The sequence below is a fragment of the Coregonus clupeaformis genome, chromosome 16 (genome assembly GCF_020615455.1).
Source record: "Coregonus clupeaformis isolate EN_2021a chromosome 16, ASM2061545v1, whole genome shotgun sequence".
In the NCBI taxonomy this organism is placed as follows: Eukaryota; Metazoa; Chordata; class Actinopteri; order Salmoniformes; family Salmonidae; genus Coregonus; species Coregonus clupeaformis.
Genome location: NC_059207.1, coordinates 21,347,341 through 21,362,650, shown reverse-complemented (window position 1 = coordinate 21,362,650; position 15,310 = coordinate 21,347,341).

The following is a 15,310-nucleotide window of genomic DNA, read 5'->3' as shown; positions in this document are numbered from 1 at the left end:
GAGGATCTGTAGATGCTCAAACTGTCAGTCAACTAACTGAGCAGACATGGCCGCTCTGTTTCTAGCACCTAAGCAACTTTGCAGTATTTTGTTTTTTTGTGTGTTATTTCTCACATCATTAGCCCAGAATGGTTTTTGCATTATTACATACAGCCAGAAATAACTTTTGGATGTCAGAGCGGCGGTAACTCACCAGCATTTCGACCAGAAATACAACTTTCCTAAATTGGATCCTTTGTTCATACCCCCCAAGGCAATTGAACTTATCCCAGAGGCTGCTCCAAGACGCCGCCGGCAGAGAAGAGGTATTCGGAGTGGACTTTTAGTCTGGCTCAGGAGGCGTGCACACCATACACCGCTTCTGAGTATATTACTCGCTAACGTTCAGTCCCTGGACAATAAAATAGACGAGCTCAGGGCGAGGATCACCTTCCAGAGAGACATCAGGGACTGTAACATACTCTGTTTCACGGAATCATGGCTCTCTCCGGATATATTGTCCCCGTCCATACAGCCAGCTGGGTTCACAGTACAGTGATCCCTCGCCACTTCGCGGTTCACTTATCGCGGATTCGCTATTTCGCGGATTTTCATAATGCATTTTTTTTTTTTTGGTGCATTGTGCTCTGCATTCTGATTCGCTAAAAACTCTGCCGTAGAAACAGCTGTGAATCTGGCTAAACAGATTGGAGGAGACGAGCTTTAATGACATGAGTCGGGATGACATAAACGCCCTGATTGATGGAGACGCACAGCCGCTGACCGATGCAGAGCTGGCAGAAATGACAAAGCCACAAAGCGGCGATGAAAGAGAAGAGGGAGAAGAGGACACGAGAGATGAGGAGGAAGGACTACCTTGGTCGCTTAGCAAACCATGGTGCGAATGGCCACTGAACTTAAGCGAGTAGCGAGTGAATGGGACCCTTTGATGAGCCGTTAGTTACAGTTCTCAACGTAATCGATGGTGGCATGTCCGGTGTACAAGGATCTTTTTGCAAAGAAGAAAAAGAGCGACAACAGCTGCCTATCACTATGTTCTTCTCCGAACAAACACACCTGCACCGCGGGCCAGAAGAAGAGAACACTGCAGAGCGCAGTCAGGATGCAGCGGCCCAGTCTGAAGAGCAGTGAAACGGCCTACACGTGAGTCACTGTATTTGTATACATGTAATAGTTGCTAATTGTAAAAAAAAAAAAGTTTTCCTATTTCGCGGATTTCACTTATCGCGGGTCATTTTCGAACGTACCCTTGCCATGCGAGGGATTACTGTACATCGCACAGATATGAATAAAGAACTCTCCGGGAAGAAAAAAGCCGGAGGAGCTTGTTTCATGATTAACTACTCATGGTATGATTGTGATAACATAGTACTCACACATCAAAAACTCTCAACCATTGTTACTAACCCTTCTGGGATGGCTACAAGGCCCTCCCCCGCCCTGCCTTCGGCAAATCAGATCACGACTCCATTGTGGTAACGTGCAGGAACTTAAGTCCTTTTATTCACCCGACCTAGAATACCCTCACAATCAAATGCCGACCACAGTACCTCCCGAGATAATTCACTTTGATCATCACAGCCGATACCATGACGGCTCTCAAAGAACTACACTGGACTTTTATTTTATTTTATTTATTATTTTTATTTTTATAATTTTTTTAGGGGGTAGATCAGCTTTAGTATTTCAGATAGATTGCAACTTCCATCAATGTAATTATCTGCATCACTTCCAATCTCCCATATGCTTTTTCTCTCGCAAATATACAGTGGGGAAAAAATGTATTTAGTCAGCCACCAATTGGGCAAGTTCTCCCACTTAAAAAGATGAGAGAGGCCTGTAATTTTCATCATAGGTACACGTCAACTATGACAGACAAATTGAGGAAAAAAAATCTAGAAAATCACATTGTAGGATTTTTTATGAATTTATTTGCAAATTATGGTGAAAAATAAGTATTTGGTCACCTACAAACAAGCAAGATTTCTGGCTCTCACAGACCTGTAACTTCTTCTTTAAGAGGCTCCTCTGTCCTCCACTCATTACCTGTATTAATGGCACCTGTTTGAACTTGTTATCAGTATAAAAGACACCTGTCCACAACCTCAAACAGTCACACTCCAAACTCCACTATGGCCAAGACCAAAGAGCTGTCAAAGGACACCGGAAACAAAATTGTAGACCTGCACCAGGCTGGGAAGACTGACTCTGCAATAGTTAAGCAGCTTGGTTTGAAGAAATCAACTGTGGGAGCAATTATCAGGAAATGGAAGACATACAAGACCACTGATAATCTCCCTCGATCTGGGGCTCCACGCAAGATCTCACCCCGTGGGGTCAAAATGATCACAAGAACGGTGTGCAAAAATCCCAGAACCACACGGGGGGACCTAGTGAATGACCTGCAGAGAGCTGGGACCAAAGTAACAAAGCCTACCATCAGTAACACACTACGCCGCCAGGGACTCAAATCCTGCAGTGCCAGACGTGTCCCCCTGCTTAAGCCAGTACATGTCCAGGCCCGTCTGAAGTTTGCTAGAGTGCATTTGGATGATCCAGAAGAGGATTGGGAGAATGTCATATGGTCAGATGAAACCAAAATATAACTTTTTGGTAAAAACTCAACTCGTCGTGTTTGGAGGACAAAGAATGCTGAGTTGCATCCAAAGAACACCATACCTACTGTGAAGCATAGGGGTGGAAACATCATGCTTTGGGGCTGTTTTTCTGCAAAGGGACCAGGGACGACTGATCCGTGTAAAGGAAAGAATGAATGGGGCCATGTATCGTGAGATTTTGAGTGAAAACCTCCTTCCATCAGCAAGGGCATTGAAGATGAAACGTGGCTGGGTCTTTCAGCATGACAATGATCCCAAACACACCGCCCGGGCAACGAAGGAGTGGCTTCGTAAGAAGCATTTCAAGGTCCTGGAGTGGCCTAGCCAGTCTCCAGATCTCAACCCCATAGAACATCTTTGGAGGGAGTTGAAAGTCCGTGTTGCCCAGCGACAGCCCAAAAACATCACTGCTCTAGAGGAGATCTGCATGGAGGAATGGGCCAAAATACAAGCAACAGTGTGTGAAAACCTTGTGAAGACTTACAGAAAACATTTGACCTGTGTCATTGCCAACAAAGGGTATATAACAAAGTATTGAGAAACTTTTGTTATTGACCAAATACTTATTTTCCACCATAATTTGCAAATAAATTCATTAAAAATCCTACAATGTGATTTTCTGGATTATTTTTTCTCATTTTGTCTGTCATAGTTGATGTGTACCTATGATGAAAATTACAGGCCTCTCTCATCTTTTTAAGTGGGAGAACTTGCACAATTGGTGGCTGACTAAATACTTTTTTCCCCACTGTATATATATATATATATATATATATATATTGTGATGTCACGAGAGGCTGTGTCCTGGAGGGACGTTACATCCCCCTGAGATGGCTGCAAACCCAGACAGCTATGGCTCCATCTGCTGGTATGGTCGGGAACTCCAACCCTCTATGGCCAATCTTCCCACGCAGCTGAAACCAATCAGGAGCTGATGAGCTGAAGGTTTGTTGAAGGGAAGAGACACGGTCTCCAACCTGGGCTCTCTGGAGGACAAGAGTGCTGCACGTCCACTTCCATGAGGAATATAAGGATTTGGAGATACTTACCTTTGGGAAATACTCACCTTTGGATATATGCACCTGTGGAAATACGTGTGGGACATTTGGAAGGACGTTTTGCCGGGTTGGCCACCAGCTGCAACGTGGAATACAGTAAGACTGGGGAAAAGTTATTTGAGCGAGGGAGAGTTATGATTTTGGATGTGGAAGAGACATCCCTGAACTGTTAACCCTTAGAGAGCCACCAGAGAACAGAATTGTGTTATACTTTTCATTAGTTTCCCAAGACCTTTAATAAAATCCTTGTTTTGGTTGAACCTGGTCTCCTTGCACTACTTGAGCAATCCCGCTGGAAAGCTGTGTAGCCTCTCGTGACATCACAGATGGTGGAGAATACAGGCACGCTCAAGCGTTAATAGTGCATGTCAGAGGAGGATACCGAAGGTTTGATCACCCAGTTTTCCAAGTTGGCCGTAGGCTCCCCGCCGACTGAAATGGAGGACATATTGAAAGCCCTTGTTGCTGGCCAGCAAGCCCAGATGCAAGCAAACGTGGCTCTCTTGGAGGAGCAAAAAGAAAGCCAACCTTCTGAAGGCAGAGGAATTGCAGGGTTGCAGAGACAGAGGGTGGTCCAAAATACCCGCCCAATAAAGGCAAGTGACTTTATATCTAAGATGGGAGCTACCGATGACATTGAGGCATACCTGCATGCATTTGAGGCCACGGCCACTAGGAAGCCTGGCCCAAGCAACAGTGGGTTGGTCTGTTAGCCCCCTTCCTAACCGGGGAAGCGCTGAATGCTGTCCGGGACCTGGGCCCTGACCAGGTTACTGACTATGATGCCCTCAAGTCTGAGATCCTCAGCAGAATGGACTCACAAGGTTTGGTATGGCCCAGCGCTTTCACAGTTGGACCTTCCAACCAGACCAACCTCCTCGGGCGCAGATGCATGAACTTGTCCGAATCTCGCAAGGAAATGGCTGGATCCGCAGAGGAATACAGCGCGGCGGTGGTGGAGGCCGTTGTGGTGGATCGTTACCTCACGCGCCCTGCCTTATGAGGCAAAAACGGTTCATCAGTCAACAGGCCTTGACCACGGCTGATCTGACCGTGGAAGCTGTGGAAAAGTATCAGCCACAGCGGAGATGCTGAATGCTTCCGGGAAAAACCCCAGGAGTGCGGCCCCCACCACAAATGGGGAAAACCCGTCCAAAGGACCCCAAGGTCTCGAACCCGCGCGCCAGGACTTAATCCCGGCTCCAGGGGAGCCAGAAACCAGGCGGGTCAAGAAGAGTACACCAGGATGGGGAACTCGACAGTGTTACCGGTGTGTGGGAGATGGGACATATCTCCTGGCAGTGTGGAAACCAGCCGATGAACCTATGCCCACTGCGGAGTCCTCCAGCTCAGCACCCACACATCGTTGTGCCTCGCTCTTGGGAGTCGTAGATGGCCCCCAGATCGACCCCCCACCTGCCCGGTAACATGTGAATCACCATGATGTGGAGGCCTTACTGGATTCTGGTAGCCGGGCCACCCTGGTGCGTAAGGATTTGGTGGGCCCCACGTGTCTGACCCCGGGGAAAGTCCTCCCAGTTTCCTGTGTCCATGGGGACACCGAGAGAATACCCCATTACTGAACTTACAATGACCAGCACACGGGGAACCACATACACACGACGGCGGGGTGGTTGATTCCCTCCCCGTCCCTGTCCTAATTGGACGAGACTGCCCCGCCTTTTACCCACTCTGGAGAGAGAGAAGTCTCAGAGAGGATAACCCGAGTACCTCCGGAAACGGAGAGGCAAGACTCATCCTGGGAAGGCTCCGGTGCAATCCTCCGAGTTACTCACTCCCGCCCGGGCTCTGATAGGGATGGCAGGTGCCCAGACCGACACCGAGACTGGTCCGGATCTGGAGAAGAGAACGCAGCCCAGGAAAGTGCTCCGTTCTCCAGTGAAGAAGACGTCCCCAGGCACCCGAAGAGCTTCCCCTCTCACAGGCCAGTATGGTACGGCTCAATTACAAGATCCTACTCTTGCAAATGCCTTAAGAAATGTGCAGGTATTAGAAGGTGTAGTGGTAGGTGATAAGACAACTCCCTACTTACCCCCATTTCGCAGTAAACCGGGGTTAGTATATCAGATACGTCAAGAAAAATGAGGGAAGTGCATGAACAGCTCCTCGTGCCACAGCCCTATCGGGCCACAGTACTCAACCTAGCCCACACACACCGCTAGGGGCCCACTTGGGGGTAGAGAAGACTAAGGAAAGAATCATGCAACGTTTCTTTTGGCCAGGAGTACACAAAGAGATAGAGAACTACTGCCGTAGTTGCCTGAGTGTCAGCAGGTTGCGCCAAAGCCCACATATAGAAACCCGCTCATTCCCTTGCCCATTATCGAAACTCCTTTTGAGAGGATTGGATTAGACATAGTCGGGCCCTCTACCGAAAAGTGCCAGGGGACATCAATACATTCTGGTCATTCTGGACTATCGTCCCGGTACCCGGAGGCCATTCCGCTGAGGAAGGCTACATCCAGACAAATCGCCAAGGAGCTGTTCGCCTCTCAACTAGTCTGGGAATCCCAAAAGAGATATTGACGGACCAAGGGACTCCATTCATGTCCAGGGTGATGAAAGAACTCTGTGCTTTACTGAAAATCAAACAGCTGAGAACCTCGGTCTACCACCCCCAGACAGATGGCCTAGTCGAACGTTTTAACAAAACACTAAAATCCATGCTGCGGAAAGCGGTAGGGGAAGATGAGCAACTGGGATCAGCTGTTACCATACATATTATTTACGGTGAGAGAGGTACCTCAGTCTTCTACTGGTTTTTCACCCTAGTCTTGCTTTCCTACAGACCCAGAGGACTGCTTCGACATCGCCAAGGAGGCCTGGGAGGAGCAGCCATGCCAACAGCGGACACTGATCGACCATGTAGGGGGCTATGAGGGAGAGAATGAAGGCCATCTATCCCATGATGCGGGAACACCTGGAGGCCAGTCAGCCGGCAACAGCAAGCCTCCTACAACAGATCTGCTCAACCCAGGGGTTTGGGCCGGGGACAGAGTGCTGGTCCTGGTGCCAACCGTTGAGTGCAAATTCCTGGCAACCTGGCAAGGACCATATGAGGTCATTGAAGCATGGAGAAGTGAAACTACAAGGTGAGGCAACCAGATAAAGGAAAACTGAGCAGATTTATCATGTTAACCTTTAAAGAAGTGGCACGCCAGAGAGGCGCTGTTCAGCTCTCTACCCCCCACAGAGACCCAGGAACCGGCGCGAGAAGAGGTTCAGCTGGGTCCAAATCTGTCCCCACATCAACGACAGATGGCCCTGGAACTCGTGGAGCAGAACCAGGATGTCTTCTCCTCCCTTCCCGGTCACACAGAGGTGGTCCAACATGAGATCCGCACCATGCCTGGCCGAACGGTAAACCAGCGCCATGACCGCGTGCACAGAGGCTCGTAAAGTGGTTATACAGAAGGAGGTGAGGGAAGATGCGGGAGAGTAATCGAAAGAGTCCCACAGTGCCTGGGCAAGTCCCATCGTACTAGTTCCCAAGCCAGACGGTTCAGATACGATTTTGTAATGACTATCGAAAGTTGAATGAAGTGTCTGAATTTGATGCATACCCAATGCCTCGTGTCGATGATTTAATAGACTCCATTGGGGGCATGCTCGTTTCCTAACCACTCTTGATCTCACAAAGGCTACTGGCAGGTGCCCTTGACCCCGCGTGCCCTAAGGAGAAGACAGCCTTTGCCACCCCGGAGGGGCTCTTTACCAGTATACCCGACTTCCGTTTGGTCTCCACGGGGCACCTGCCACGTTCCAACGCCCTGATGGATCGAGTCCTTGCGCCCCACAAGAGTACGCAGCGGCTTATTTGGATGATGTTGTTATACAAAGTCAGGATTGGACAACCACCTACCCCCGGGTACAAGCGGTGCTGGATTCGCTCAGGAAGCAGGGCTCACGGCAAACCCGAAGAAGTGCAAGGTGGCCTTCAGTGAGACAAACTACCTGGGGTACACCATTGGGCGGGGTTGGTCAAACCACAGAAGCCAAACTGCGGGCCATACAGGACTGGCCGCAGCCCATCAACAAGCAAGTAGCAGGTCATTTTTGGGCCTCGCTGGCTACTATAGACGCTTTATTGCAGATTTTGCTACCATAGCTGCACCGTTGTACGGAGCTGACGACCAAACGCCACTCACGAATGGTGAAGTGGAACCCTGCGGCGGAGGCGCTTTCCTCAACCTGGAGCGAGCACTCTGCTCCAGTCCGATCCTGGTGGCACCAGACTTCAAGAAAGAATTCGATTGTCCAAGCGGATGCTTTCGGAGGTGGGTCTGGGTGCTGTCCTCACCCCAGGCACATGACGGTGAAGAACATCCCATTCTCTACCTAAGCAGAAAGTTACTTCCAAGAGAGAGAACTATTCAACGGTGGAGAAAGAATGTCTGGCTGTAGTCTGGGCCCTGGAGTCCCTTCGGTTCTATCTCCTGGGCCGACACGTTTCATGGTGGTATCTGATCCGCCCCCCTCTGCAGTGGATGGCCAAGAACAAGGAATCAAACAGTAGAGTAACCAGATGGTTTTTGAGCTTTGTAACCGTTTAACTTTTCTGTTGTCCACAGGGCTGGCAAGCACCACGGCAATGCGGGACGCCCTCTCCCGGCGTGATGCCTTCTTCGCTGCCTTTACCCCGACGGGGACGTCGGTCGAGAGGGATGTGTGATGTCACGAGAGGCTGTGTCCTGGAGGACGTTACATCCCCCTGAGATGGCTGCAAACCCAGACAGCTATGGCTCCATCTGCTGGTTGGTCGGAACTCCAACCTCTATGGCCAATCTTCCCACGCAGCTGGAAACCAATCAGGAGCTGATGAGCTGAAGGTTTGTTGAAGGGAAGAGACACGGTCTCCAACCTGGGCTCTCTGGAGGACAAGAGTGCTGCACGTCCCACTTCCATGAGGAATATAAGGATTTGGAGATGCTTACCTTTGGAAATACTCACCTTTGGATATATGCACCTGTGGAAATACGTGTGGGATTTGGAAGGACGTTTTGCTGGGTTGGCCACTAGCTGCAACGTGGAATACAGTAAGACTGAGGAAAAGTTATTTGAGCGAGGGAGAGTTATGATTTTGGATGTGGAAGAGACATCCCTGAACTGTTAACCCTTAAAGAGCCACCAGAGAACAGAATTGTGTTATACTTTCGATTAGTTTCCCAAGACCTTTAATAAAATCCTTGTTTTGGTTGAACCTGGTCTCCTTGCACTACTTGAGCAATCCCGCTGAAAGCTGTGTAGCCTCTCGTGACATCACAATATATATATACATACATATATACATATACATACATATATATACACATACACACATACACATACATACACACACATACACACACATATACATACATACATACATATATACATACATCCATACACACACACATATCCTTTTTTAAATTATATTTCCCTTCATTACTTTCCAACCCCACCACCCCTTCCCCAATTGGAGTAAACTAGTGAACAACAACGCTTAGGCCTCTACTTCCAGCCCATACATACTATATACAGTCTATGGATACAGTCAAATTCTACAATAATTATATTTTCTTTGTTTTTACTCCTGAACTTCCTCCGATCATTTTCATGATGTCCATCTGGTTTGCTTCTATATGCCATAGTTTTTCTAACTGTGCTCTTTCACAAAAGCTCTCAACCTATAACCTATATACTTATTATGGACACAGTACGCTTTACATTAGTTATCTTGTTGTCATTAGTTGTTGTTATTAGTCCCATCCTTCAGCTCCATTCAACACCTCCCACCTCCCATCAGTATGAAAAATGTATGCACTCACTAACTGTAAGTCGCTCTGGATAAGAGCGTCTGCTAAATTACTAAAATGTAAAATGTAAATCTACCTCTTAACACCATCCATATTGGATTTCTATTTGCCATATATTTTTCAACTGTACTGTGATGTTTTACAAAAGTTCTGAACCTTTCTATTCTCATTGTTTCTACAGATCATAAATTGAGAATAAACATTTTTGCTAAAAGTATTACTATATTATTGATCGATTGACTATGACTTTTCAGATCACCCAGTAGTGCTATTGCAGGGTTAGCTCCATGTAAATATTGCAATCCTTTAGCCATTCCTGGACCTGTGTCCAAAAACAAGCTACACTGGACTTTGTGCCGACTGGAAACCACATATCCTGAGGCCTCATTTATTGTAGCTGGGGACTTTAATAAAGCAAATCTGAGGAAAATGCTACCGAAGTTTAATCAACACATTGCCTGCAGTTCTCGTGCTTCAAAAACTCTCAACCATTGTTACTCTCCCTTCCAGAATGGTTACAAGGCCCTCCCCAGCCCTCCCTTTGGCAAATCAGATCACGACTCCATTCTGCTCCTCCCTTCCTATAGGCAGAAACTCAAACAGGAAGTACCCATGCTAAGGTCTATCCAATGCTGGTCTGACCAATCGGAATCCATGCGTCAAGATTGTTTTGATCACGCGGACAGGGATATGTTCCGGGTTGCCTCTGAGAATAACATTGACGTATACACTGACACGGTGACTGAGTTCATCAGGAAGTGTATAGGAGATGTTGTTCCCACTCTGATAATTTAAACCTATCCAAATGTTTAAAATGAAGGTAGATGGCAACATTCGCGCAAAATTGAATTTGCGCAACCACCGCAATTAACCACAGCAAGGTGACTGGGAATATGGTAGAATACAAACATTCCAGTTATGCCCTCTGTAAGGCAATCAAACAGGCAAAACATCAGTACAGAGACAAAGTGAAGTCTCAATTCAATGGCTCAGACATGAGACATATGTGGCAAGGACTCCAGACAATCACGGATCACAAAGGGAAAACCAGCCATGTCTTGCACCAAAGTCTTGCTCCCGGACAAGCTAAACACCTTTTTCGGCCACTTTGAGGATAACACAGTGCTGCCAACGTGGGCCGCTCCCGAGGACTGTGAGCTCTTGTTCTCCGTGGCCAACGTGAGTAAGACGTTTAAGCATGTTAACCCTCGCAAGGCTGCCTGCCCAGATGGCATATCTAGCCGCGTTCTCAGAGTATGCGCAGACCAGCTGGCTGGAGTGTTTACGGATTCATTATATCTCTTCCTATCCCAGTCTGCTGTCCCCACTTGCTTCAAAATGTCCAGTCCACCATTGTTCCTGTACCCAAGATCCACTGAAGCTCTGTCAGGTTGGATGGGGAGTGTCGCTGCACAGCCATTTTCTGGTCTCTCCAGAGATGTTAAATCGGGTTCAAGTCCGGGCTCTGGATGGGCCACTCAAGGACATTCAGAGACTTGTCCCGAAGCCACTCCTGCGTTGTCTTGATGTGTGCTTAGGGTCGTTGTCATGTTGGAAGGTGAACCTTCACCCCAGTCTGAGGTCCTGAGCACTCTGGAGCAGGTTTTCATCAAGGATCTCTCTGTAATTTGCTCCGTTCATCTGTCCCTTGATCCTGACTAGTCTCCCAGTCCCTGCTGCTGAAAAACATCCCCACCACCATGCTTCACCGTGGGGATGGTGCCAGGTTTCCTCCAGACATGGCGCTTGGCATTCAGGCCAAAGAGTTCAATCTTGGTTTCATCAGACTAGAGAATCTTGATCTCATGGTCTGAGAGTCCTTTAGGTGCCTTTTGGCAAACTCCAATCGGGCTGTCATGTGCCTTTTACTGAGGAAAGGCTTCCGTCTGGCCACTCTACCATAAAGGCCTGATTGGTGGAGTGCTGCAGAGATGGTTGTCGGTCTGGAAGGTTCTCCCATCCCCACAGAGGAACTCTGGACCTCTGTCACCTCCCTGACTAAGGCCCTTCTACCCCGATTGCACAGTTTGGCCGGGCGGCCAGCTCTAGGAAGAGTCTTGGTGCTTCCAAACTTCTTCCATTTAAGAATGATTGAGGCCACTGTGTTCTTGGGGACCTTCGATGCTGCAGAAATGTTTTTGGTAATCTGTACATCAACACAATCCTGTCTTGGAGTTCTACGGACAATTCCTTCAAACTCATGGCTTAGTTTTTGCTCTGACATGCACTGTCAACTGTGGGACCTTGCATAGACAGGTTTGTGCCTTTCCAAATCATGTCCAATCAATTGAATTTACCACAGGTGGACTCCAATCAAGTTGTAGAAACATCTCAAGGATGATCAATGGAAACAGGATGCACCTGAGCTCAATTTCGGGTCTCATAGCAAAGGGTCTGAATACTTATGTAAACAAGGTATTTCTGTTTTTTTATTTTTAATAAAACCTGTTTTAGCTTTGTCATTATGGGGTATTATGTGTAGATTGATGAGGGAAAAAAAGTATTTCATCCATTTTAGAATAAGGCTGTAACTTACCAAAATGTGGAAAAAGTCACTGTATACTATTCTATCCCACGTATTCCTCAGATATACTATATATTCTATCCACAAACTGTCCATACATCCCATCATATACAGTACCAGTCAAAAGTTTGGACACACCAACTCATTCAAGGGTTTTTCTTTATTTTTACTCTTTTTTACATTGTAGAATAATAGTGAAGACATCAAAACTATGAAATAACACATATGGAATCATGTAGTAACCAAAAAAGTGTTAAACAAAAATATATTTTATATTTGAGATTCTTCAAATTGCCACCCTTTGCCTTGATTACATATTTGCACACTCTTGGCATTCTCTAAACCAGCTTCACATGGAATGCTTTCCCAACAGTCTTGAAGGAGTTCCCACATATGCTGAGCACTTGTTGGCTGTTTTTCCTTCACGCTGCGGTCCGACTCATCTCAAACCATCTCAATTGGGTTGAGGTCGGGTGATTGTGGAGGCCAGGTCATCTGATGCAGTACCCAATCACTCTCCTTCTTGGTAAAATAGCCCTTACACAGCCTGGAGGTGTGTTGGGTCATTGTCCTGTTGAAAAACAAATGATAGTCCCACTAAGCCCAAACCAGATGGGATGGCGTATCGCTGCAGAATGCTGTTGTAGCCATGCTGGTTAAGTGTGCCTTGAATTCTAAATAAATCACAGACAGTGTCACCAGCAAAGCACCCCCACATAATAACACCTCCTCCTCCATGCTTTACGGTGGGAAATACACATGCGGAGATAATCCGTTCACCCACACATCGTCTCACGGCGGTTGGAACCAAAAATCTCCAATTTGGACTCCAGACCAAAGGACAAATTTCAAATGGCCTAATGTCCATTGCTCGTGTTTCTTGGCCCAAGGAAGTCTCTTCTTATTATTGGTGTCCTTTAGTAGTGGTTTCTTTGCAGCAATTCGACCATGAAGGCCTGATTCACACAGTCTCCTCAGTTGATGTTGAGATGTGTCTGTTACTTGAACTCTGTGAAGCATTTATTTGGGCTGCAGTTTCTGAGGCTGGTAACTCTAATTAACTTATCCTCTGCAGCCGAGGTAACTCTGGGTCTTCCATTCCTGTGGCGGTCCTCATGAGAGCCAGTTTCATCATAGTGCTTGATGGCTTTTGCGACTGTACTTGAAGAAACTTTCTAAGTTCTTGACATTTTCCGTATTGACTGACCTTCATGTCTTAAAGTAATGATGGATTGTCGTTTCTCTTTGCTTATTTGAGCTGTTCTTGTCATAATATGGACTTCGTCTTTTACCAAATAGGGCTATCTTCTGTATACCCCCCTACCTTGTCACAACACAACTGATTGGTTCAAACGCATTAAGAAAATTAAGAAATTCCAGAAATTCACTTTTAAGATGGCACACCTGTTAATTGAAATGCATTCCAGGTGACTACCTCATGAAGCTGGTTGAGAGAATGCCAAGAGTGTGCAAAGGTGTCATCAAGGCAAAGGGTGGCTATTTGAAGAATCTCAAATATTAAATACAAAATAACTATTTTTTGGTTACTACCTTATCGCATGAAATATCTACAAATATTTGCTCATTAGCAGGGTAGTGCAGGATTTAAAGGGGCAATCTGCAATTCTGTCATCCATTTTTGGACTTTTAAATGAATGATATAGTGTATACCCATTGAATCTTGAAGAATATATAACTTATATATGCCACATGAGCTTAGTTCAACTGTCGTACCCCATCAGAACCCAACATTTAAACTTGTTTTAATTATAAACAAACCCTTTATAGCTTTAAAACATGGTTAAAACTATCATTTGATCTCATGGATGGTCAGCTCTGTATAGAAATATGAGAGTGGCCCCATCCCTCAGCTGTTTGCCAAGTTACGAGGCAGGGTGCCAGCTTTGTTGATCTTTTGGATTGCAAATTCTCCCTTTATGTGTTATGAGCGGTGATAAAACCTCTCAAACAGAGTTAGGTTTCATTTTCTCCTAAGTGTTTATTGGAAGTGGAAGTGGTTTCGCTAGTACTGTAATGATCTGGGTAATTCCCAGACTCCAGGACTTTTTTGTTCTCACACTTTTTACAGCAGAGTTTGGCACATTCCCAGACAGTGTCGGGAAATGAATGTCGGCACTGTATGTCTACGTGGAATGTCATATGGGGAGGGATTGAACATAAGGAAACTGCACAGTGTCCAGGGCATTGGCTCTTTATCAATTCATCTTTCTGCATCCTCTCTCCTCGTGGTTTCTCTAAACACAGAGGGGGAGGGACTTGGACCTTCTCTTCCAATACGGTTGAGAAGGAGGTAAGGAGATAGGATGTGAGTAATCACAGGAAAATGAATTGAGAAAGAGTCATGGTGTCGGGGTCACAGCATCTCTCTCATTGCCTCCCAGCAGTACCATAGTGCACCCTGGGAAACTCGACAGGATGGAGGACCTTTGACCTAGGCCTTTTCGGGTAATTCCCCTAGATGCATTTGAAAGCAAGTGTGCGCGTGTGTTCATTCTAGGGGCAGCAACATGCTCCTGCCTCTTGTAGCTGCCCCTGGGGTAGTTACTATAGAATAACAGATACTACTGATTCTGCTGCCCCTGGGGTAGTTACTATAGCAGATACTACTGATTCTGCTGCCCCTGGGGTAGTTACTATAGCAGATACTACTGATTCTGCTGCCCCTGGGGTAGTTACTATAGCAGATACTACTGATTCTGCTGCCCCTGGGGTAGTTACTATAGCGGATACTACTGATTCTGCTGCCCCTGGGGTAGTTACTATAGCAGATACTACTGATTCTGCTGCCCCTGGGGTAGTTACTATAGCAGATACTACTGATTCTGCTGCCCCTGGGGTAGTTACTATAGCAGATACTACTGATTCTGCTGCCCCTGGGGTAGTTACTATAGCAGATACTACTGATTCTGCTGCCCCTGGGGTAGTTACTATAGAAGGACAGATACTACTGATTCTTCTGCCCCTGGGGTAGTTACTATAGAAGGACAGATACTACTGATTCTGATGTCCCTGAGGTAGTTACTATAGAAGGACAGATACTACTGATTCTGCTGCCCCTGGGGTAGTTACTATTGAAGGACAGATACTACTGATTCTGCTGCCCCTGGGGTAGTTACTATTGAAGGACAGATACTACTGATTCTGCTGCCCCTGAGGTAGTTACTATTGAAGGACAGATACTACTGATTCTGCTGCCCCTGGGGTAGTTACTATTGAAGGACAGATACTACTGATTCTGCTGCCCCTGGGGTAGTTACTATTGAAGGACAGATA